Source organism: Pleurodeles waltl, chromosome 2_1 (genome assembly GCF_031143425.1).
Source record: "Pleurodeles waltl isolate 20211129_DDA chromosome 2_1, aPleWal1.hap1.20221129, whole genome shotgun sequence".
In the NCBI taxonomy this organism is placed as follows: domain Eukaryota; kingdom Metazoa; phylum Chordata; class Amphibia; order Caudata; family Salamandridae; genus Pleurodeles; species Pleurodeles waltl.
Window position 1 is genome coordinate 444548002 of NC_090438.1, and position 11217 is coordinate 444559218.

Sequence of the window (11217 nt, forward strand, 5' to 3'; positions counted from 1 at the left end):
TATTTGGAAAACCAGATGTCTGACTGTTGCTGGGTGAATAAAGCAATGCATGTCTCGTGAGGTGTCTCTTCTAAGAAAGCCTTGAATTACAAAGTGTCAGGGTAAATTAATTTGGTGAAAATCATCCAATCATTTGTAAACATTTTTCAGGCCTGTTCATCATTGAGTATCACAGGGGGAGCCCAGTCCTGGGGAAATACAAAATGAATTCTTTTAGCCAGTTTCTACATCCCGTCCTCTGATAATCTATGATAAAATGGTGTCCCCAATCCTGCTGGCGCTGTCTCACACCCATCAGTGTTTAGGTCTAGATATTGTGTCTGGTATGCATACTTTTGCTATCTTGGGGAAACATTACTATTGCTGTCTTGCATCATCTTTAGTACCTCTTGCTCAACCTTCAGCTGATACCTGTTGTATCACTGTCTATGTGAGTTTGTGTAACCAATTTTGAACATGTGACATTAGCAAAACCCTAGGTATTCATTAGCTACCTGTTTTGTGTGTAATTGGGAACAAATATTTGTCTACTCCACCTAGATTCTGGGTAGCAAAGTCAGGCCACTACCTACTAATCTAGTCTTAACCTAACAACAACCCATTCCTCCTATTATTATCCTACACCTGTACCTGATATTATGCATTGTTATCAATGATAACTCTTATTTGACAGGAAATGGAACATTCATGCTGTCCTATGTATTTCACATCTATAGTTGGTAAAGGTGATGTATGATATATCAAATGACATAATGCATGTAACTTTGCATCATACTTCACTTTCAATTTAAGAGTCTTCTATTTCCCTCAAAGCATGTTTGCTCATCTCTGTGATGGTTGTATGATGGAAGCACGCATGCCGTAACAACGTGGTTGGAACTATAACCACATTGTTTCTACACATGCCTTAACCACGCATGCCTTTATAACATTTTTTTTTTTGTAAAACCATGCCTAGAAAAGGCATGTGTGGAAACAACATGCAAAATGGAATGTGTGGTCCTATCATAACCCCCCACCCTCTGTGAGGCCCAAAACTACTGCACCCCTAAAACCTAAACTACCCTGACCCCCCACGTACCCTAAAAAACTATCCCAACACCCCACCCTCACCTCTATAAAATGAAGTACCCCGACCCCCCACCCACCCTAAACCTAAAAAAGCCTATCCTAACCCCCACCCCATAAAAGTAGACTACCCCACCCCAGCCCCTAAGAACTAAATTACCCCAAACCTCCCATCCACCCTGAGCTATAAGAAAATGCCTTACTCCCTCCCCTAAAACGTAAAGCAAAAGTACCCCGACACCCCCACCAACCCTAAGCTCTAAATCCGCCTCACTGCTAAAAACTACCCACTAACCTTGCCCCAAACCCACTTCCCTCACTGAATCCTCTCCCGATCCTTCCTCCTTTTATCTTCTCCTTCCTCCCTCCTTCCCTTAAATCTTTCCCACCCCTTAAAAAATAACCCCCACTATATAAAAAATATACCCAAAGTCCCCCACTCGTTCCCTTAAAAACAAATAAACCAACCCCCACGCTAAGCCCTTGAAACAACATACCCAAACACTCTAAAAATAAAATGCCCAAGCGGTTTCCAGTACCTGAGGCAAAGAGGTATTCTAGAATGGAGGCCAGGTACTCTAGAACTGAAGGTTTAGAGAGGTATTTTAGCCAGAATTGCAAGCAATGAAATTGGTGATGTTGATGATGCCCCTAGTCCTTACAGTTATACCTTTTGATGGAGACAAGGAGATCCTCAAATGCTGCAGTTGTAGAGGGCCCCACTCGCCAGAGCAAAGAGTCTTTGGTCTCAGTACTATGGAACGGCAATCAGTTGGTGGTATGCATTCAGTGTGGCATCAGAGGTCAACCAGCACTTAATGCTCACTTGGGTACTTTGTGGAAGAACGAGAACTGGGCCTTCTTACACCCTCTGTCTCTTGGAAACGTGTAGCACGAGAAGCCCTTGTCAAGCAGAGACTGTAACTCAATGATGACGTTGGGGTCTCCAGTTGTTCCATTCATTTCTATTGCTGCGGATGTCCATGATCCACTGCCTTCTTGGTGTGAGAGCTATGGATCCAGGAGGTCAGTCCCTCCCACTTCACAGGTGACCCAGGCCCCATCTCACTGTTGGAGATCATGTCCAGGTGGTGTTGTTTAGTCAGGATGGGCTTGCAGCACCTGATGCTGAAGGTAGTGCAACATTGCTGTCATAACGACTTATCAGATACTAACATCTGAGCACTAGATATGTACATAGGCCAGTCACACAGTATATAAGTTGGTGCTCCCTTTGGCAACTTTGTCAAGGATGCTTCTCCTGACCAATGAAGCAAGTAGTACTTCATCATTTCAGAACAGCTCTGCAGATGCAGACATTATTCCAATTTCCATTTTAGTACATCAGTCCTGCAATCCAATTTGCCCCTTCTGGTGGTTTTGACTTGTAAAGACCTTGAACAGTGGCCACGTTTTGTCCTTCAATTTAAAAATACCAAACCAACAGAGTTTGAAAAGGAGATCTACAATCAGGTGAATGTGGTGTCCAAAGATGAAGTTTACTGGACTATTTACAATCATGCAGAGGAGCAGGCCATGAATTTAGAAAGACAATTCAACATGCACTGACAAAAGGTGGCAGGATAAAGCATGGGGTGCTGTTCTTCCTTTAGTCAGAAATCTAAAGAAATGTTATGAATTTTCACAAAAACTTGAAGCAGCCTTGTGTGGCTCACCATATTCTCCTACACTTTATCTAGAGCAAAAGCAGGCTCTTGCAAAACAGGTTGCAGAAATCCCCCATTTTATTCTCTGGTTTGATGAGTTGAAGATGACAAATCCTGCCATACAGAATGACTTCAGCTATTACAAAAGGACGTTAAGCCATATGTGGATTAACAATGTTTCAGCAGAGGGAGAAAATGAAGTTAATAATGAAAAGGCAACTCAAATGTCCTTATTTTATACAGAAGCAACACCAATGCTGAAAACATTGAGTGATGCAACAACAAAGTTTGTGTCAGAAAACAAAACCTTACAAAGGGACATATCTTATAGTGTTATGGGGGCTAAATCAATTAATTCACCCCCTCTTGCCACCTAATCCTAAGGTCTATTGTACCACTTGTGAGCTGTTACTCATATCAAAAGCTGGATAATCATAATGCATGTAACATACAACATGATTGTTAGTAGCACCATTCCTTAGAACTAATGTAGGCAGGACAGCAATGTTCACATACCATCTATCAAAGGCACAATCATTATCATTGCAAACCATACATTTCCTACATTGGAAACCTGTAACTCAACAAGGTGAGGCTAAAATGGTGCTAGCCCAGGTATGTAGAGGAAAAGGCCCCCACCTCTGTCTACAACCACATCCCTTTGAAAGAAAAACAATATATTTAAACATGACATAAACCTATACACAGAAATAACATTTCTCTTCCTCTTGTTATTGCCCCACACTTGCTCCATAAACTTTTCTAATAATACTTGAAAATAGTATGCAGTAATACATTTGGAAAATGCAGTACCATCAATGTTAATGGCTAACCATCATTGCATAGTTAAGTGCATAACCAATGCATAAAATTCTCCTCCTATAGTTTAAATGTAACACCGGACATGCATTCAGCATTGATATTGTAAATCTATTGTTAATATTATAATAATATGTTTTTACTATTCCTGTACCTAACACCCCTCTGTCATATCACCACTGAGGCATTTAATAAGTAAGAATAAATAGTTGCTATTTGATAGCCCTTCTAATTGCATATACTGGTACTATATTAAATGCAAATCAGCACACAAATAATAAATAACAATGGCACTCAGCAACAGTGGAATATTCACACAAACTATTTCACAAAACAAATGGTAATCCAAAGATCAGGAGAAAACAAATGTTACATTTGTATAGAGCCAGCATTGTTGGAACACAGCAATGTATTCCATTATTTGCCTCCAACACATAGAATATTTGCATCAAGACCAGAGGGGTTGGGACCTTGCAGCCATCCCTGCTCTCAGAAACTGCTCCCTTTTTCTTTCACGAGTGTGATGTTGTGAAATTCAGATGTCTCTTTAAGAAATAATACTGGAGGGGCAGGGGACACACACCAGTCTTTACTCTGTGCACAGAGTCTGTAGTTTTCATGTGGCTTTACTCTTGCATAGTGCGAAAACACAAAACAGGATGCATAGAGGATATATATATATATATATATATATATATATATATATATATATATATATATATATATATATATATATATATATGCATATACATATATCCCTTCATCCAGGGTGCCCGATAAAATCACACAAACCTTGAAACCTTAAAATTAAATACATATATCAGGCATCAACTTGCAGCTGTACATCCGTTCTTCATTCTCCACTTCAAAGAACCAGGCTAAACCCACCTCACTATCTCATCATCATGTACACCACACTTCTGCTTGGTCTGTCATGGTGAGATATTGCAACAATCCATGGCTTTGTGCTTGGAGCCATGCCCAGAGTCTGTGGTGAGCAGAAATGAGGATGTTAATCTTAACTGGCACAACTGATGAAGGGGCTTTGTACATAAATGGAAAATTTGTGCTCAGAGCTGATCAGTGAATGCCAAAGATAAAAATTGCAGTTAAAACTTGAAATGATCTGTCTTTCTACTGAAATTCCTTCATGTGAAAAAAAACAGTAGAAACATTCCATTGATATCCAGTCACTATTGTTGGATACATTTGGGATAAACAAAATTCAATCTTCTTTTACTTGTGGAGATGTCACCTGTAACGTTCCATATTCGCTCCCAATTAGTGCTATTCTCTTTTTTCTTTCCCATCAATAAATGCATATCATTTTATATTCATATGTTGTTTGTGAATTATGAGTGCTCTATGTAAGCATAATATAATATCTGGGGAAATGGTACCTCCTTTTGGGAATTACCTGCAGTTTTGCATGCATATCTTCTTGCATTAGTATGATATGAAAACATACAATAAGCCAATGAAATGTTTTTAGAATTTACCCTGTGTATCTCATACTATATTTGTAACCAGAATGTTTAACCCAAAAACAGCACATTCATTGTTTTGTTCAAAATATATTCCTATAACTAGAGACATTGAACAAAGTACAATGCACATTGAGGGCCAGATGTACAAAATGTCTGGATTGTGACTCGCAAATTGCGAGTCAGACCTACTTCCAATTTGCGAGTCGCAATCCAGAATGTAGGATGGTGTCCCTGACACCATCTGCGACTCACAAGGGGGTCGCAAAGGCCAACCTCATTAATATTAATGAGTTGGGTCACAATTTGCGACCCCCATGCGAGTGGCGGCACTCACAGGGATGGTGGCCTGCTGGAGACAGCAGACCACCATGTCTGTGACTGCTTTTGAATAAAGCAGTTTTTTTTTTTTGTAATGCAGCCCGTTTTCCTTAAACGAATACGAAATGCATTACAAAATGGAAAAATGAAACGTTTTTGTTTCATTTTTTCAGAGCAGGCAGTGGTCCATAGGACCACTGCCTGCTCTGAAATAATGTTTTCCATGCCATTCACAAAGGGAAAGGGGTCCCCTGGGGACCCCTTCCCCTTTGCGAATGAGTTACCACCAGTGTGACACTGGTGGTAACTGCGATTGCTTTGCGACTGCGTCGCTATGTGACTCGAAAATTAGGAAGGGGAACACCCCTTCCTAATTGTGACTCGCAGTCCCGTTTTGCGAGTCGGTAACCAGGTTACCGAAAGCAAAACGGGGATTGGGCATCGCCATGTGCTTTTTGCAGCGAAATTCTCTGTTTGCGACGTGCAAAAAGGATTGTACATCTGGCCCTAAGGCCCTCATTATGAACACGGCGGTCCGTACCGCGCCACCGGTGGTGGTGCTAAAAACCACCAACAGAGGAGTGGTCCGGACTGCCAAATAATGAACCAAACGAAACACAGGCATCCAGAAAACCACCCACCGCCAGTAGAGGAGTGCCGACAATGATGGCAGAGTCCGCCCACAGGCCGACGGAAAGGCTTAAGCCGCCCATTAAATAATGAACCACCAGTCCACCGCCTGTTCCGGGGCGGGAACCACCACCACGCAAAGCCAGGTAGAAATGAACCAAATCCAATGAAACACTCACCAGAGGCCCTCACAATGCACTGAAGCAGACATGGATAGAGAGCTGCAGATCATGCCCGCCCTGCTCCTTGCCATATACCTCCATGACCGAGACCGTCGACGAAGAAGACGACGGTAAGTACCACAACCTACGAAACAAGGGAGGAAAGGGCACAGTTACATACCCACCCACTCCACCCACTCCACCCACCCAGTCCACCCACTCAGCAACACCCCCAACCCTTCACAGCAGCACAAGTCATACACCCCACAGCAAGAGGAACTTACTTTCCCGACACAAGTGTAGTGAATCCCAGTTCGTTTTAATGGGATAACAGGAGTTAGCTTAGCCTCTGGCTCGCAGACTCGTGCCCTCGTCACCTAGTGACTTTTAACCTACTTAGCTTGCTCTGTCTTAGCCCATTTAATTATTTATGTCTTCTAAGGTGGCGCCTTGTTTATAGATAGGCCACTTGTTATGGGTAACATTATCAGTGTCACCTCGCCAAGGCGTCAAGATCAAGAACCAAAGACAAACAAACAGTAAGGGGGTGATTCTAACCCTGGCGGTCGGTGTTAAAGCGGCGGCCAACCCGCCAACAGGCTGGCGGTCCAAAAAATGGAATTCTGACCCTGGCGGGAACCGCCAACACAGCCCGCCAACTTAACACTCCGACCGCCGCGGCGGTACAGACAAACAGCGCGGCGGTCACCGCCAACAGGCAGGCGGCGGACAATGTACCGCCCACACTATCATAACTCACCAATCCGCCACCTTTTCCGGGGCGGGAGCACCGCCGATAAAAACACGGCGGAAACAGACTACGAACGGGAAAACGCTCACCAAAACACACTCCACGAGTACGGAGGACAGCATGGAACCCGAATTAAACATCCTACCTGCTCTCGTCTACCTTCTCATCTACCACGAGTACGAAGTCCGGCGCAGATGACAACGGTGAGTACTGCACCTACGACACACGGGAGGGGGAGGATGAAAGGTTACGGGCACACACATATGCGACCCCCCCCCCCCAACTATGTACTCACCAATGCAGAGCACCAAGTCACAGTGACACCACCCAAACACCCCTGAAAAATGCTAGGACATAATCATATTTGGAATAAATATTTATGTACCAAAAATCTCCAGAAAATTAGCGTACAACCATGAAAGACATCCACAACAAAACAAATGACATACACATCAGTGTATAACTGAAGTACCAAGTCCTGCACATCCTACGAATTCAGCATGTCCGTGGGCCAAAGTCTTGAGAAACAAGGGCAAAGCCCACACAGGAGACCTGAGTCCTTTGGAGAGAACACTGCAGGGGCATCAGATGTAAAAACTACAGGCACCTCAGGGGGAAGGGAAGGGGGGGGCACCACAGCCACATGAGTCCACGACACCAGATCCACGAGGAGCCACCATGCCCACTGGACCATCCTGGGGAGTGCAAAGCCACAGTCTCTCAATGTCTCTACAGTGGGTGGGCTGCCCACTGGACCATCCTGGGGAGTGCAAAGCCACAGTCTCTCAATGTCTCTACAGTGGGTGGGCTGCCCACTGGACCATCCTGGGGAGTGCAAAGCCACAGTCCATCAGGTGGATGACAGTCTCCACTGGTCAAGGAGGAGGCATGGTGGGCACAGTGAACCATCAACGGTGCTTGAGACGGCGGTGCCCTGTTCAGCAGTGCTTGAGACGCCGGGGCCCAGCGGAGCGGTGCTTGAGAGGAAGGGCCCAGCGGAGCGGTGCTTGAGAAGAAGGGCCCAGCGGAGCGATGCTTGACAGGAAGGGCCCAGCGGAGCGGTGCTTGAGAAGAAGGGCCCAGCGGAGCGGTGCTTGAGAAGAAGGGCCCAGCGGAGCGGTGCTTGACAGGAAGGGCCCAGCGGAGCGGTGCTTGAGACGGCGGGGCCCAGCGGAGCGGTGCTTGAGAGGAAGGGCCCAGCGGAGCGGTGCTTGAGAGGAAGGGCCCAGCGGAGCGGTGCTTGAGACGGCGGTGCCCAGCGGAGCGGTGCTTGAGAGGAAGGGCCCAGCGGAGCGGTGCTTGAGAGGAAGGGCCCAGCGGTGCGGTGCTTGAGAGGAAGGGCCCAGCGGAGCGGTGCTTGACAGGAAGGGCCCAACGGAGCGGTGCTTGAGACGGCGGTGCCCAGCGGAGCGGTGCTTGAGAAGAAGGGCCCAGCGGAGCGGTGCTTGAGAGGAAGGGCCCAGCGGAGCGGTGCTTGAGACGTGCGGGGCCCAGCGGAGCGGTGCTTGAGAGGAAGGGCCCAGCGGAGCGGTGCTTGACAGGAAGGGCCCAGCGGAGCGGTGCTTGAGAGGAAGGGCCCAGCGGAGCGGTGCTTGAGAGGAAGGGCCCAGCGGAGCGGTGCTTGAGAGGAAGGGCCCAGCGGAGCGGTGCTTGACAGGAAGGGCCCAGCGGAGCGGTGCTTGAGAGGAAGGGCCCAGCGGAGCGGTGCTTGAGAGGAAGGGCCCAGCGGAGCGGTGCTTGACAGGAAGGGCCCAGCGGAGCGGTGCTTGAGAGGAAGGGCCCAGCGGAGCGGTGCTTGAGACGGCGGTGCCCAGCGGAGCGGTGCTTGAGACGGCGGGGCCCAGCGGAGCGGTGCTTGACAGGAAGGGCCCAGCGGAGCGGTGCTTGAGAGGAAGGGCCCAGCGGAGCGGTGCTTGACAGGAAGGGCCCAGCGGAGCGGTGCTTGAGACGGCGGGGCCCAGCGGAGCGGTGTTTGAGACGGCGGGGCCCTGTTCAGCGGTGCCTATCTCCACGGCGGGGCCCTGTTCAGCGGTGCTCTTCTGCACCGCGGGCCCTGTTCAGCGGTGCCTATCTCCACGGCGGGGCCCTGTTCAGCGGTACTCTTCTGCACCGCGGGCCCTGTTCAGCGGTGCCTATCTCCACGGCGGGGCCCTGTTCAGCGGTGCTCTTCTGCACCGCGGGCCCTGTTCAGCGGTGCCTATCTCCACGGCGGGGTCCTGTTCAGCGGTGCTCTTCTGCACCGCGGGCCCTGTTCAGCGGTGCATATCTCCACGGCGGGGCCCTGTTCAGCGGTACTCTTCTGCACCGCGGGCCCTGTTCAGCGGTGCCTATCTCCACGGCGGGGCCCTGTTCAGCGGTACTCTTCTGCACCGCGGGCCCTGTTCAGCGGTGCCTATCTCCACGGCGGGGCCCTGTTCAGCGGTACTCTTCTGCACCGCGGGCCCTGTTCAGCGGTGCCTATCTCCACGGCGGGGCCCTGTTCAGCGGTACTCTTCTGCACCGCGGGCCCTGTTCAGCGGTGCTCATCCAGCAGGTCAAGGGAGCCAGACCTGGCCTGGACTCCCTGTTCAGTCGCCCTGGGACCGTGACGTTTCTGGACCCTTCGGGGACGGACTCCTGACCTCCTTAGTGTCCTCCTTCCCAGCTGGGATGTGGCATGTGGGGTCCACCTTCTCCGCGCTCCTGCTGCCCTTCCGCTCCTTTGATGGGGCTCTCGGGCCCTTGCCTCCCCTAGATGGTGTGGGTGGTGAAGTGGCCGCACATTGCTCCTTGGGGGCAGCCCTGTCGGTCCTCGCACGGCGGTCCTTGTTTTGGCGGGTCCTCTTGCCGGGGGGGGGGGCTGGACGTGTCCTTGCTGCTGAACGATGTGTCACTGCTGGCAAAGGGTGGGCTCCAGAACCCAGGCACAACAGTGACACCCGAAGCTGGGCTGGTGGTGGCTGCGGTGCTCTTGGGACTCTTTGAAGATGGATGGGGGAGGTCATCGGGGGGAAAGAGGTTAAGGTTAGCCAGGAAAAGTTTTTTAGGGCCAAGGTAAAGGGTAGGAGAAGTGGAGATGGAAGTGGAGGTAGAGGAGGTGGTTGTAGGAGAGTCAGGTGTGCTGTCATTGGGTGAAGGTGCTGGTGCTGTAGGCTGTCGTGAGGTGGATGGCTGTTGGGTGGGTGGCTGCCTGCGTTTGTGTGTCTTGGAAGAGGGGGTGACAGACACAGTGGGAGAGGACACAGGGGATGTGTACATGGCAGTGGGGGTGGTGACTGCACGAGTGTGGACTGTACTGGAGGGTGAGGTGGTGATGGAAGCACTGGCTGATGTTGGGGTGCATGCAGGTGTGAGTGTAGACGTCACAGGGAGGGAGGAGGGAGACGAGGAGGAGGGGGACACAGCGGTGGCAGTGGCTGTTGGCATGTCTGCATCTGGGTGTTGCTCGGGTGAGTGTTTGCGGGATCTGTGGTGCTTGTGTTTGGATGAGCTGCTCTTGGGTGTTGAGGTGTGTGCAGGCTGGTCTGATGGTGTGGACGGGATAGGCTGAGGAACAGGAGACAGAGACAGGCTGGAGGCAGTCAGAAGAGGGAGGCTGGAAACAGGGACAATGGCTGCCGTCAGTGCTGAGGCCAGAGCAGTGAACGCTTGTTGATGGGCAGCCTGACCCGAATGAATGCCCTCCAGGTACGCATTGCTCTGTTGCACCTCCCTTTGCACACCCTGGATGGCATTCAGAAGGGTCGTCTGCCCAACAATGAGCGTCCTTACCAGGTCAATGAGCTCCGCACTGAGGGCAGCAGGGGCAACAGGGGCAGGGGCTGAGGTGCCTGGGGCGAAGGAGACGCGCGCCTTCCTGGGCGAACCGGCACGGAGCGAAGACTGAGGGGCTGCTGGGAGGGCGGGGCTGGTGCGCTGGGTGGCGGCTGTACCTGTAGAGGCGGGGGGCACGGATGTTGCCGCCACCCCTAGGGAGCTCCCATCCGAGGACGTGTCGCTTTCGCTGCTCTCACCAGCGGTCCCCGTCGTGGTGCTCCCCTCGCCCTCCGGATCACTGGTGCCCTCGGTGTCTGTTCCTGGGCCCACCGGGGCCTTGTGTCCTGCAGCTCCCTCGTGCTCCGATGCAAAATCTCCTCCGCCTGATGATGCTAATGCACACATGCACAAGAAGATGGAGAGAAAGGGTGGGGGGAGAAAAAAGAAGACCAGGTTGAGTGCATGCAATGTCAACACCGTTGGCGGAGAGGACAGACACAGGTGCCTAAGCACTAAGCCGCGCATTCGGGGTACACTACTCAGTACTACTGACTAAGACAACAGGCCAAGAGACGTCAAAC

General features: G+C 50.0%; 1 pseudogene; it reads left to right on the top strand.

Annotated features, from left to right (window-relative positions):
* The first annotated feature begins 1999 nt into the window (after nt 1-1999).
* On the top strand, nt 2000-3112 carry LOC138259852 (CYFIP-related Rac1 interactor B pseudogene; annotated as a pseudogene).
* Nucleotides 3113-11217: the final 8105 nt, after the last annotated feature.